We start from the raw sequence: 12,456 nt of genomic DNA, 5'->3' as shown, positions 1-12,456 counted from the left end.
GACAATCTAAGGCTGAGTGCTATTGCGCTCAGGTTCTGCTTTCAGGCTTCCCATGGGCATTTAGCTGGCCTCTGTATATGCAGGATATATGCAGGATATATGGAGTAGATAGGCCAGATATATGGAGTAGATAGGCCAGAAGATCCTGCAAGGATCTTCTTATGTTTTTATTTCACATGTGTGTATTTTTCACTTGTGTGCCACATCAATATTTTCCTGTGTAAAATGCCCATTGTGGTTCATATTGCCAGACACCAGCTCAATACACAAATTTGGTGGCAAGTTAATGAGTGTTGAGTATTTGGCTGGGGAGAAGACAGAGAAGTGAATCAGCTCCTAAGAATTTCTAACTCCTTCCCCACCCCCTTTTAAAGATACCAATGTGTCATTCATTGTAAGGCTACTTAACCACTCTGAAAAATTAAGTTTCCAATTATATAAGAAATATCACTTCAAGAACACAGGGTAGGTGTTTGGGAATGCTTTATTATTATTATTGAAGTAAGGTGTTGTTGCATTGCATTGCTTTCTGTGCCACCTCTGTCTATTAGCACTTGGGTTAATTGCAACGTGAGGTAGTACAGTTAGTTATTACACTGTGAATCCAACAGCGTCACATCACATTAGCAATAAACAATTAGCAAATATAGTGGACCACAGTTTTTGTTAGGAAGAAACAACTGGCAGCCCAGCAACTCAGGCTGGCCTCCATAGCATCCCCCATGGCCTCCGATCCCTGGGATGTGCTCCCATTATTATGCACCTTCTGAGCCCCTCTTTCTGAGGCAAACCAACTGGAGTCTTGTCCAAAACTTGCGTCTTCTCACCTTCAGAGGCTCTTCCAGAGTTTGTGCAAACACAACTGAGATGCTGAGTTGCAAGAGAATTTTAGTAGAGTTTCTGTGGCTGTTCATGACAAAGAGAGGGATATAAATAATGAGCCCTTTGCTAGTGACTTGGACCAAGATGCTAACGTTCATCAGGAGGAGACACGATAAGATCATAAAGAAAGAAAGGGAGGGAGGGAATCAAATTGGCTCCAAGCCAAAGGCCAGGCGGAACAACTCTGTCTTACAGGCCCTGCGGAAAGAAATCAGATCCTGCAGGGCCCTGGTCTCATGAGGCAGAGCGTTCCACCAGGCCGGAGCCAGAGTTGAAAAGGCCCTGGCTCTGGTTGAAGCCAATCTAACTTCCTTAGGCCCTGGGACCACTAGGGTGTTGCTATTTATGGACCTTGAGGCTCTCCGTGGGGCATACCGGGAGAGGCGGTCCCGTAGGTACGAGGGTCCTAGGCCGTGAAGGGCTTTAAAGGTCAAAAGCAGCACCTTAAATCTGACCCTGTACTCTACCGGGAGCCAGTGCAGTTTGAAAAGCACTGGGTGAATATGCTCCCATGGCAGAGACCCCGTGAGGAGCCTCGCTGCAACATTCTGCACCCTCTGGAGTTTCTGGGTCAGCTTCAAGGGCAGCCCCGTGTAGAGCGAATTACAGTAGTCAAGCCTGGAGATGACCGTCGCATGGATCACTGTGGCCAGGTCGGGGCGGGAAAGGTAAGGGATCAACTGCTTGATGCGGCGAAGGTGGAAAAATGTCGCCTTGGCTGTTGCTGTAACTTGCGCCTCCATGGAAAGGGAGGCGTCAAGGATTACACCCAAACTCTTAACGGAAGGCAATGGCACTAATTGGGCCCCCGCAAGAGAAGCGAGTTGGTCCCTCATCCCCATGCCATCCCGACCCAGCCATAGGACCTCTGTCTTCGAAGGATTTAGTTTCAATCGGCTCCCACGAAACCATCCAGCCACAGCTTCCAAGCATCTGGTCAGTGTGTTCGGGGCCGAGTCGGTGTGGCCATCCATCAGCAGATAGAGCTGAGTGTCATCAGCATATTGGTGACAGCCCAGCCCAAAGCTCCGGATAATTCCCAGGGGAACTGAAGTTTTCTTTAAGAGTGGACACACTACTGCTTCCTTCATTTCCCCTGGGAATGTCCTCGTGTCAAGGGACAAATTGATAATTTCAACCAGGGGGGTCCGCGCAACATCTGGACACTCCCTAATCAGCCAAAATGGGCACGGATCAAGGAGGCAGGTGGTGGGCCTACCAACTTGGAGGAATCTATCCACATCAGCAGGGAGTATCTGATCGAAATGGTCCAGCACTGGACCTGAAGTCAGTCGAGGGGCCTGCAGTTCAGTCACTGTATCTAAATTGGCAGGGAGGTCATGGTGGAGCAACAGGACTTTCACCGCAAAAAAAGCTCGCGAATGCCTCACAGCTGTGAGTCGAATTTGTGCTTAAATTTGGTTGTCCTCCTAAGGACGTTATTGACCTAATTATTCTAAAAAGTTGTGCCGGGCGAGAGCTAGCGGATGCAATGGAAGCTGCAAAGTAAGACTTCTTAGCAGCTTTCATAGCCCTCTCATAGGCTTTCATAAGCGTCCTATAAGATGTTCTTGAGGCTCCGTCACGAGTCCGTCGCCATACTCGCTCTAGCCGTCTGAGATCCCGCTTCATTTTCCGGAGCTCCTCAGTAAACCAAGGGGCCCGGTTTCGATGGGGTCGCAGAGGGCGCTTAGGCGCGATCTCATCAATGGCTGCCAAGAGCCGGTTATTCCAGTCCTCAACAAGGTCATCTAATGAGTCGCCAGGAGGAGCAGGGTCCCGCAAGGCTTGTCGGAATCTATCAGGATCCATCTGTTTTCGCGGACGAGCCCAAGTAGGTTCGCCACCCGAGCAGATGTAGAGCTTGCTTGCTGGATCAGGCCAATGGCCCATCTCATAGTGGCTAACCAGGCTGCCTGAGAGCTTTACCAGAGCCTTCTCACCCTGGCAAGGAGAGGGTTAATAAACCTTTGTCTGTGTTTTGACATGTAAGTGGACCCCTGTTTAAAAAAGCAATAGCTGATCATGAATCTAGGTTCCTTGGTTTGTTCCTATCCCCTACCTAATCACCCACACACCGATGTACATCTGGATTTTTTTAAACCTTGGAGGCTGGGATGGGTAGGTTTGTGTCCAACATCTACTGCTTTCATTTCCTTTGGATTTCTCTTTCCCCATGATAGAGAGCTCCAGTGCTTGAATTTTGCCAAGGTCATTCTTGAATTTCATTTGTGTCCTCTTCCAGCATTTGCGATTCCCTGGGGGACAAGAGGGGGAATGAACCTTGCATCTATTCTTAGGCAAGGGAGAAAGGAGGATCCAACAAATCATGAACCTGTTAGCTTGACTTTGGTCCCAGCCTTTTTTGCTAGAACGAATCGTAAAACCATCCGTCTTGAGGACGGAGCTGATGTCACCCTGGAGGGGTAGCGTTGTGGTGTTTAAAACAACAGCAGCCAGCACAGCTCTGACGAGGATGCTTCGTGCCAACCGGCCAACGGGCGTGCGCTCCCTCCTCTTTCGAAAATGTGACTGGCCTGATCTATGCGAGGAGATGGGGGAGGGATGCAGTTTGCAAATGCACCTTGTCTTTCAGTAAAGCACTTTGGCACAGCTCCATACAATGTGCTCATGCAGAAGCTCAGAAGTGTGTGGCTGCCTCGCAGCAGCTCCACCAAGCCCACGTTTACCTATAAACGAGCTCCCTGCTAATGCTTATCATTCTAATAGCTTCCTATAAAAATAACAGCTGGAACATTCACCCAGATCTTATTTTGTTGTGCCCAGAGCATCCAAGCTTGTGATGGTGCTCAGCTCAGATGCTGAATGCAGATGTGTCTCTGCTCAGATCTTCCTAGTATGGCACAAGAGAGAGAAAGAGAGAGGACTCTTGGAATGAGGAACGTCCCATAAGATCAAAGTCAAAATGCTACTCTTTGATTGTAACAGAAATGGAGGAAAGTGTGTAGTGCATGACTGGTTCATAGTCACAAAGAAAGAGAGTGGAACGGAGCCCTCGCCATTTTTAACCAGACATGTGGATTCATCGAAAGCTCCTTTGACATGCCAGTGTTGTAAAGTAGGTGTTCAGCCTCTTCATCAGAAGGCGAAGGCTCCAGAAACACAAACAATATAACATTAAATAATAAAAGTCCAGAGAGCTGTATTTTGAGAATTTGATAGTTTTCCATAGAAACGCATGTCATTTTTGGATCCAGATATCTGGTTGCACTTCAACCAGTGCAATGCCAGTGACACACACTGTTCTGCTTTTTCTTATTTTGCCCCACTCTTCTATTCTACTAGCTGTTTGTATGGCTGAGAAAGGTTCAGATACAATTCTTTTTGGCAAGCGTGGAAAAAAGAAGCAGCAGCAGCTTAAGCTGAACGAAATTGGAATAAAAGACCTATAAGTCTGAAGTGGACAAAAATAATTCTGTCACATCTGCAATGGGATCTGAGTATGACCCAAATCTGAGAAACATTCATTTAAAAAAGGGGGGAAAGGAGGGGGGGCACTGAACAGACTATTGATTAAACTGCTGGCCTTCTTTCACTTGTGTGTTAACAAAGGAAATCAGTAGTGAATAGATGTTTTAAGAAATATAAAGCTAGGAAGCCATGTAGTTCTAATACTCTATTGGCTTTGAAGCAAAAAAGCAGCTGTTAAACATTTCCGGCGTTCAGAATTTATTTTTATTTTTTATTTTAACCCTCATCCTTCAGACATGGCCAGGTGAGCTGGTTAGCACAAAACTCTGATGTTGGCAATGTGTTCAATGGATTGCCCAAAGACATGAATGCACCTGCCGCAGATCAGCAGATGCAGCAGCCTTCCCCAACTCAGGCAATGCCTTATGGTGACTTGCTATGCACAGTTCTAGGAAAAGGCTGTGGCAGATGGCGCCATTGACTCCAGCACCAACCCTGTCGGGTAGCCTGGAAGCAGCAGAGTGTCATGTCCTACTTCTCTCTCTGTTGGCCACCACCCACATATGCAACATTTATTCTATTCTATTCTATTCTATTCTATTCTATTCTATTCTATTCTATTTATTACATTTATATACCACCTTTATCTTCCAAGGAGCTGAAGGTGGTGTACATGGTTCTCCTCCTCCCCCATTTCACCCTCACAACAACTCTGTGAGGAGGGTTAGGCTAAGAGATGGTGAGTGGCCCAAGGTCACCCAATAAGCTTCATGGCTGAGTGGGGATTCGAACTCTGGACCCCGGTGAGTTCTGACTAACAGACGACTTTGTCCAGCCAACAGGAGCAGTGGGGCACAGCCAGGAAAATGGCCAGGGGTCTAGAGAATGAAGCAAGCAAGGTGGCTACAGGAGGGCTGTCAAGGTATTAGACATCAACCTTTCCTCTGAGTGCCTATTGGGGAGTTGGTGGGAATGACCTGAACCTTTCCACCCGGACCAAAGGGAGGATGCTGGGCAGTATGCCTTTGCCTTCATCCTGGATTGTCTCTTCCAGGCAATGTTGTTCTACTGAACAGGACATCCATCAAATATCCAGTTTCAGATGACTCCCTATATTGAATGACATTTCTGCAAGAGCTTGCAGGATGAGGTGTATGAACAAAATGGAAGGAGTTTGGGTCACAAAATACAAATTTAACGGGTGTCTATATAATGACCCAAGTTCACACATGCATGCCATTCTAGTCACTTGATTATTTAATGCTTGTAGTACTGTTCATTTGACCAGCCTGTGAAGTTTGAGTTTGTGTGTTAGGGCATTTGTAACTGCAAACCCCCCCTTCAGTTGGTTGCATGACTACATTATTTGTACACATGTAGGGTTTATGTGCATGATGAGGGATCCCATAAAAAAGCAACCAATTAAATGCATTCAGGGTGAGGGAGGGATTCCCCCCCATCCTATTCTCTCTCCCCATTCTCCCCAATTTATTCTATCCTGATTGGTCATGTGGATAGTCCTATTGGTTTAAACTTGTTTGTGCTTCAAGTGGTATATACATTCTGCCTGTACTATTTGATGCCTGTAACAACTTATTCATGCATGCAGGCCACCAGCTGATGTAGAGCTAACCACACAACGAATATTCATCTGTCAACTATCCTTAAAACAGGCATGGTTCTATATTGACACAGTTCAGTATCCAAAGGCACCATCAACAGTTGGGAGAGCGTCTGATGGGCCAGGAGAGAGCTGTCATTTGTGTCTATGTAGATGGAAGCAAATATCTGTACATTCTCCTCATTTTCAGTGATGGAACAACTGCTTGGTGTAGCTCAGTGTACGAATTAGAATAAATTATACATATTAGAATTCTACCAAAGGGCCTTTGAAAGTAGCATCAAGCACCAGGCATCTTAATACCATGCTGCTGAGTAGTCTCCACTGTCATGGTCATCAAGGAAGTCTGGATCGTGGAAGGAATTTTAACCTGCTTTACCAGACCTTTGAGTACAATACAATAAGCTGAATTCTCACCTCTTCTAGATTGTGGAGAGGTAATGTGGAAGAAAAGTTCAGGGGGAGTCATCAGTGTGGAGACAAGAGCTCCTTTCCAAACAGACTACCTCTTGCAATCCACTCATCAGAATTTGTGCGTATGTAAGAAGATGGCAATGGTTTTACTTTGATTTTTTTGATGCTGACCCCATGCGACATGCTGTCGCTGTAGATAACAGTGAGGAGTGCATTTGCACGTTAATTGCCGTGAGGTGACTGAATAGATGTTGCTCTGTGTTTTCTTTTTTTGAGAGAGAGAGCGCAAAGCAATTGCAGAGTTTCTGTGGAAGCAGAGTGGAATTGAATGTCAAAGGGAACCCTGAATGCCCACTCTTCAGCAAAAAAACTCCCCAGTTTCTTTGCTCCAGCAAACCTTGTTGCCTTGATACACAATGAACATGCAGTGTTGCTCAGCAAGGTGCAAACACTTGGTGGATCTGGGCAGAAGGGTGACACAGGAGCTCACCTGCAGCGCTTTAAGATCCCAGTAAGGCGACTACTAAGCAATTCCCCATATTGCCATTTGTGGGAAGAGTAGATGCAGCTGCTACTACAGCTGAGGACACTTTTGAACCAGAAGATCAGGGAGCTGGAAATTAGATTAGTCTAAAGGCATTGCTTGATTCCTGTTCCCTGGGGCGGTGAGTCTCCAGCCAGATCTCGCTGCCTGTGACCTTGCCTGGATTTGCAAGCTAAGCACAGCTGAGGAGAGTGGGTGGGTCTCTGCTGCAGGGAAGACCTCCAAGAAAGGAAGGGCGGTGTCAGCTGGTTCGCCCTGACCTGCAGCCACTGATGGCGCAGCCTGAGTTTCTCATCTCCCTTGTTATTTCCTTGCTGCTTGCTGACAGGGCAGCCTCCCTTTTTTCATATCAATTGCTCTTTTAGGCAGGTATGTATGTTGTCTCATTCTTGAAAGTGAAGAAGGTATATCATCTCATGATTTGTTAGTCTTGCAAACTGGGAATTGCTGCAGTCCCCTGCAACCCACCTTTCTCTACCATGAAAAAAATGACACTGACACAGAGAGGAGCAGGATAATTTGTACTTGGTTTCCCTGCTGTCCCATAAACCTAGTTTATGCATGGCAGTATCACATATATAATTACAATTGGGTGTATATAATGTGAGCAGAAGTAGTAGGTTCCACTTAAAAGATGTAAAGGGATAAAGTCTAGCTGGAAAATGCTGGAAAAAAAGTATCTGAGCATGTCAAGCTAACAGATGGTGCTATTTTTTAAAAAATAAATACAGAAAATAAAAATGAATGTGAAACTGAAGATAATCATGAATAAGCATAGAGGTATTGACTATTGCTCTGCCATCATCATGAATTCAATCTCTCTTACGAATGCCAACTTAGTACCTGTTTCAGCACAAATCTTATTCCTAGACTAAAAACAAGTTCCGTATTTTTTGCTCTATAAGACTCACTTTTTCCCTCCTAAAAACTAAGAGGGAATGTGTGTGGGTCTTATGGTGCGAATGCAGGCTGCGCAGCTATCCCAGAAGCCAGAACAGCAAGAGGGATTGCTGCTTTCACTCTTGCTGTTCTGGCTTCTGAGATTCAGAATATTTTTTTTCTTGTTTTCCTCCTCCAAAAACTAGGTGCGTCTTGTGGTCTGGTGCGTCTTATAGAGCGAAAAATACGGTAGATGTCACCCACACACAAAAAATAGTGCTGTCATTGACCATGAGTCAGTTCCAACTATTGTACACTCTTGTATCCCCCTCTCTCAAAGCAACTCTAGAGAGCCATAGCAGAAGATTTTTCCACGCAATAAAACATTGCAGTGGTTATGAAATGCAGTATTCACACAATAGAAAAGAAGTGCCAAACAAATGGATAAAACCTGTATACTGTATTCATTACCGTTTTTCCTTCTGCAGGTTTCTAAATGTGTTTGCAAGGGCATCCCATTATTGCAAAACTGACCACTTAAGAGGTCTCCTAAGTGTTATTGCCTTGAAGCTTATATGAAATTTCTAGCTAGCCCTTACTTTTGGAGCGCTTCATCTCCTGCTGATTTGCCTCCTATCTCTGCCTCTTCCCATATATCCCTTCTTTCCATTTTGCAAAAGCTCATCATCCTGGCCCATTCACCAAGCTGCTTCCTCTGGTCAACTCCTGATTGGTAGTTCATGCTCTCTTGTCACACTATTAACTGTTTTGAATGGTGTGGCTGAGCCAGTTCTGAGGCGGGACAGTAGGGAGCATGTAAAGGCTGAAGACAGGCTCTGTTTGGTGTGAAGAGAGGCAACAGGTATCCAGCCTAAGAGGGAAGGCATGCTTGTCGAGGTTCAGGGGAAGACCAGAAGGCAAGGTGGTGATGGTGATAATGATGATGATGATGGGTGTGAGATCAGGCTGTGAAGCGCAATGCTGTTCGAGAAGTATAAATGAAAGTCCCCATCTAGGATCCATGTGGTGTGGCCTCCCTTTCTGAAAGCCATTATTGATTCCCTCCTCTCCAAACCTTCCTTGGGGACTGATCAGATAACCTTTTTTTCTCTTGTGGGTATAGTGGATGCTCTTCCCACTGGCAGTGCTCTTACTCCTGCTTCCATTAGCTAATTTCTGTTTATATGTATCCATCACTTATTCATGATCCGCTGGATCAATCAGAAGATGCATTTGTTGAAACCTGATTCAAGCCTTATGTGGAGACTGTAGGCCTCCCCCAATGCTGAGGCCAGGAGGATAGGTTAGCTATTTTGATAAAAGTCTTGTAACGTGGCCATCAAACCACAGGGCAGGAACTTGGTTCTCGGCTCTTTGTTGGCACATGCCAACTGTAGTGGTTCAAAAAACTCTTTCTTCCCAAGAGATGCGCCATAATGCCCAGGGTGTTGGACTTCTGCTACCAAAGACAGCAGGACAGGGATCTATCTCCTGTTTTAGATAGTGTACCCCCAGGTGAGTCTTTCACTGTACATCTTCTACATGGGTAGACTCTGTACATGGGTGAACCAGAGTCGAGAGAAGGACCACCATTCACTTGTAAAGCACACAGAAGGTCCCACATTTAATTCTTGGTGTTTCTCGTTAAAAGAATTAAACAGCAGATAATGGGTTCTGCCTGAGCTCTGGAGAGCCTCTGCTAGCCATGTTAGCCAAGACTGCCAAGACTGCCAAGACTGAGTGACTTCACACTGGATCCTGATTTGTCATCTTATTGTTGTGAGTTAACACATCTCAACAATTAAGAAAGTACAGTGCTTACCATTGAAATGTGATACAGAAAAGCACGCAGAGGGTAGTCTTTCCCATCACCTCTCAAGTCACAGGCCAGACACCAAATTGAAAGTGGTTGTTTTTTTAAAAATGAAAAATCCCAACATTCCCCACCCTTTTCATCTTCTGGTGTTTGAGCTTTTCAAGTACACTGTGCATCATGGGCATAAGCTGACACATTTTTAGCTCTTGAGTCAGGATCCCATGAAACTCCAGAATTTTGCAAGAGCCTGAGGTGTCTTCAGGAGAAAGGTTCCTCTGGTACATCTAGTCATGCAGCTCATCTGCAACCAAGAACAAACATGAGCTAAATCACCATGGGGAGGCATAAAGGAAGCAGGCTCCCTGCATTCATTGCCATAGCTTGCATTGTAGCATCCTGGCTCTCGACCAGCCCCCCACCCAGGCTGCCCTTCTGCTGATAACCGCAGTGGCTTTGCAATCAATCCTTCCTCTGTAGGTTTCCCATAAACTAGGCTGGCTCTTCTTGCCTCATGTTGAAATCTCTTTTGAGGTGGTGCAGAGCTAGACATGATTTGAATGTTGATATTCATCAAGCTGGATATTAAATCTCTTTTGCTAGACTTTTTTTAAAAGACAAAAATGCTGTAAAGACATTCATATGTAGGTCATACTCTCTCCCTATAACATTTCTGTGAAGCCACACAATTTGGTAGTGACGTGGAGTGGAAAAATGGAGGGGTTGCCTAACCTCTTCACTGATTTGCTGCATCTGTGCTCCAAGCTGCCCTCGTGAGTTGCATTTTCTCCCGCGGGGTTGCAGAACATATTGCTCAGTGCTTTTTTTCTTTAAAAAAAATGTTTAGGGGTACTCTCATTTTCCTACTCATATTGAAATACTGCCCCTCAATGAGGCCAAACTTAGATTCACAAAATGTTTAGAGGTATGCGTACCCTTGCGTCCCCCCCAGAAAACAACACTGATATTGCTGCATTGTATTATTGCAAAGCGGTTAAAACTCATTGAATACCATTTAGTAGTAAGAATTTGCTTGTTCTGATTTTGCACACTGGGTTTAAATCAATATTTCCTGCTACTGTAACTCTAGTCATGTCTGACCTCTGAGGGAAGAGCAAAAGTCCCATCTCCAATGCGTGACCTGTTTGCAGAGAGGGACATTTGCTGCTTTTATTAGCAGCAAATTAGGAAACATGTTTCTGAGTGTGTATATTGAGTGGTATCTTTTGGAGGTCAGGGGAAGCCCCCAATTTGGTTTCATCCCCCCCCCGCCTCTGTTTGGCCTTGTTTCCCATTTCTGCTCAATTTCCTCATTTCGAGAAGATGGTAAAATATGTACCATTTAAAAGGAGGATCTGGAACAAGTATTTAGAGGAGACCATCTGTGTGAGGACCTTTTCACAGAGCTCTTCCCTCCTAAACCTGGTCAATCCTCACCTGTCCTTGGCCAAGCAGGGGGCTGTGTTTCCTGTGGGAAGGTGTATTGCACTGGTGGTGCTCAGCTGCAACCAGCAGCCATTTCTACAATTGTCACAGCACCTTCCCCAGTCGCTGTGTGACTGTAAGAATCGTTGCTGACTACCTACACACTGCCAGTTTATGTTATCTGTTTCTCCACACAAATGTCTGCCTGAGGATCATCAAAGCTGAATGTAGGAAGATGGTGGTGAGGGAAGTATTTTTTAAATATTGCAGTTGCATCCCACCTCCTGCCAAGGAGGTAGTATAGTGGTACCTCGGGTTAAGTACTTAATTCGTTCCAGAGGTCTGTTCTTAACCTGAAACTGTTCTTAACCTGAAGCACCACTTTAGCTAATGGGGCTTCCTGCTGCCGCCGTGCCACCATCGTGCAATTTCTGTTCTCATCCTGAAGCAAAGTTCTTAACCTGAGGTACTATTTCTGGGTTAGCGGAGTTTGTAACCTGAAGCGTATGTAACCTGAAGCATGTGTAACCCGAGGTACCACTTGTAGTGGCATTTTTAGCCTCACATGAGACACTATGAGGTACATTGGGAGGGAAACAATGTAGGGGCAGTTGTGTAAGAGATTTGATTGGGAGAGAGGAAGGGCTGCATCTGGGGATGCGAGAGGTCTCATTTAAAGCCAAATCTGTCAAATCTGCACTTTATGGAATGATACGCAAACTGAAGCACAGCTATCCTTTGAAATTCACACTTATCCAAATGTTGCTATGCAGTTTCCCAACTGAACAATGTTTACAAAAATGCAGGTATGAAGGGAATGTGTATGTGGGTAGGTTCTCCTATTCATTTACAGTGGTACCTCAGGTTAAGTACTTAATTTCTTCCGGAGGTCCGTATTTAGCCTGAAACTGTTCTTAACCTGAAGCACCACTTTAGTTTGTGGGGCCTCCTGCTGCTGCCGCGCCACTGGAGCCCGATTTCTGTTCTCATCCTGAAGCAAAGTTCTTAACCTGAAGCACTATTTCTGGGTTAGCGGAGTCTGTAACCTGAAGTGTATGTAACCTGAGGTACCACTGTATTAGTTTTCATTGGCGGTGTGGGAGCTTGGTGGGCCCTGGGAAGACCTAGTATATGTAGACTGCAGCAACGGGAGGAACTTAAGCCCTGTTTACTGACTAGGTAGGTCTCAGCATTCATGGCATGTGTGGGCCTGTCTGCAGTGTGCCTGCAGGTGTATGCTTGAAGATGCATTGGAGGCATGTGTAATGGGTGGGGTACAGGGCCTGGCCCCCAAATACCGCCCCCATTGTGCACACTTCTTGCATTAATTGAACATGGGAGCTACACTTCTGGCAATTACAGTCAGCTAGTAAAGTCTCACACTCTACATTTTCGCAGCTTGCTACAGAAATGTAAACAAAACAAAGCAAAAACCCACCGCAAGAC

General features: G+C 45.5%; 1 protein-coding gene across 1 annotated transcript in view; it reads left to right on the top strand.

Annotated features, from left to right (window-relative positions):
• LOC308475875 (unconventional myosin-X-like) overlaps positions 1-12,456 on the top strand; it is a 79,872-nt gene that overhangs the window by 5,987 nt on the left and 61,429 nt on the right. The gene's annotated exons all lie outside the window — the stretch shown is intronic.

The sequence above is a fragment of the Podarcis pityusensis genome (assembly GCF_964106645.2).
Source record: "Podarcis pityusensis genome assembly, chromosome: 1".
In the NCBI taxonomy this organism is placed as follows: Eukaryota; Metazoa; Chordata; class Lepidosauria; order Squamata; family Lacertidae; genus Podarcis; species Podarcis pityusensis.
This window is presented reverse-complemented; position numbering and strand designations above follow the sequence as displayed.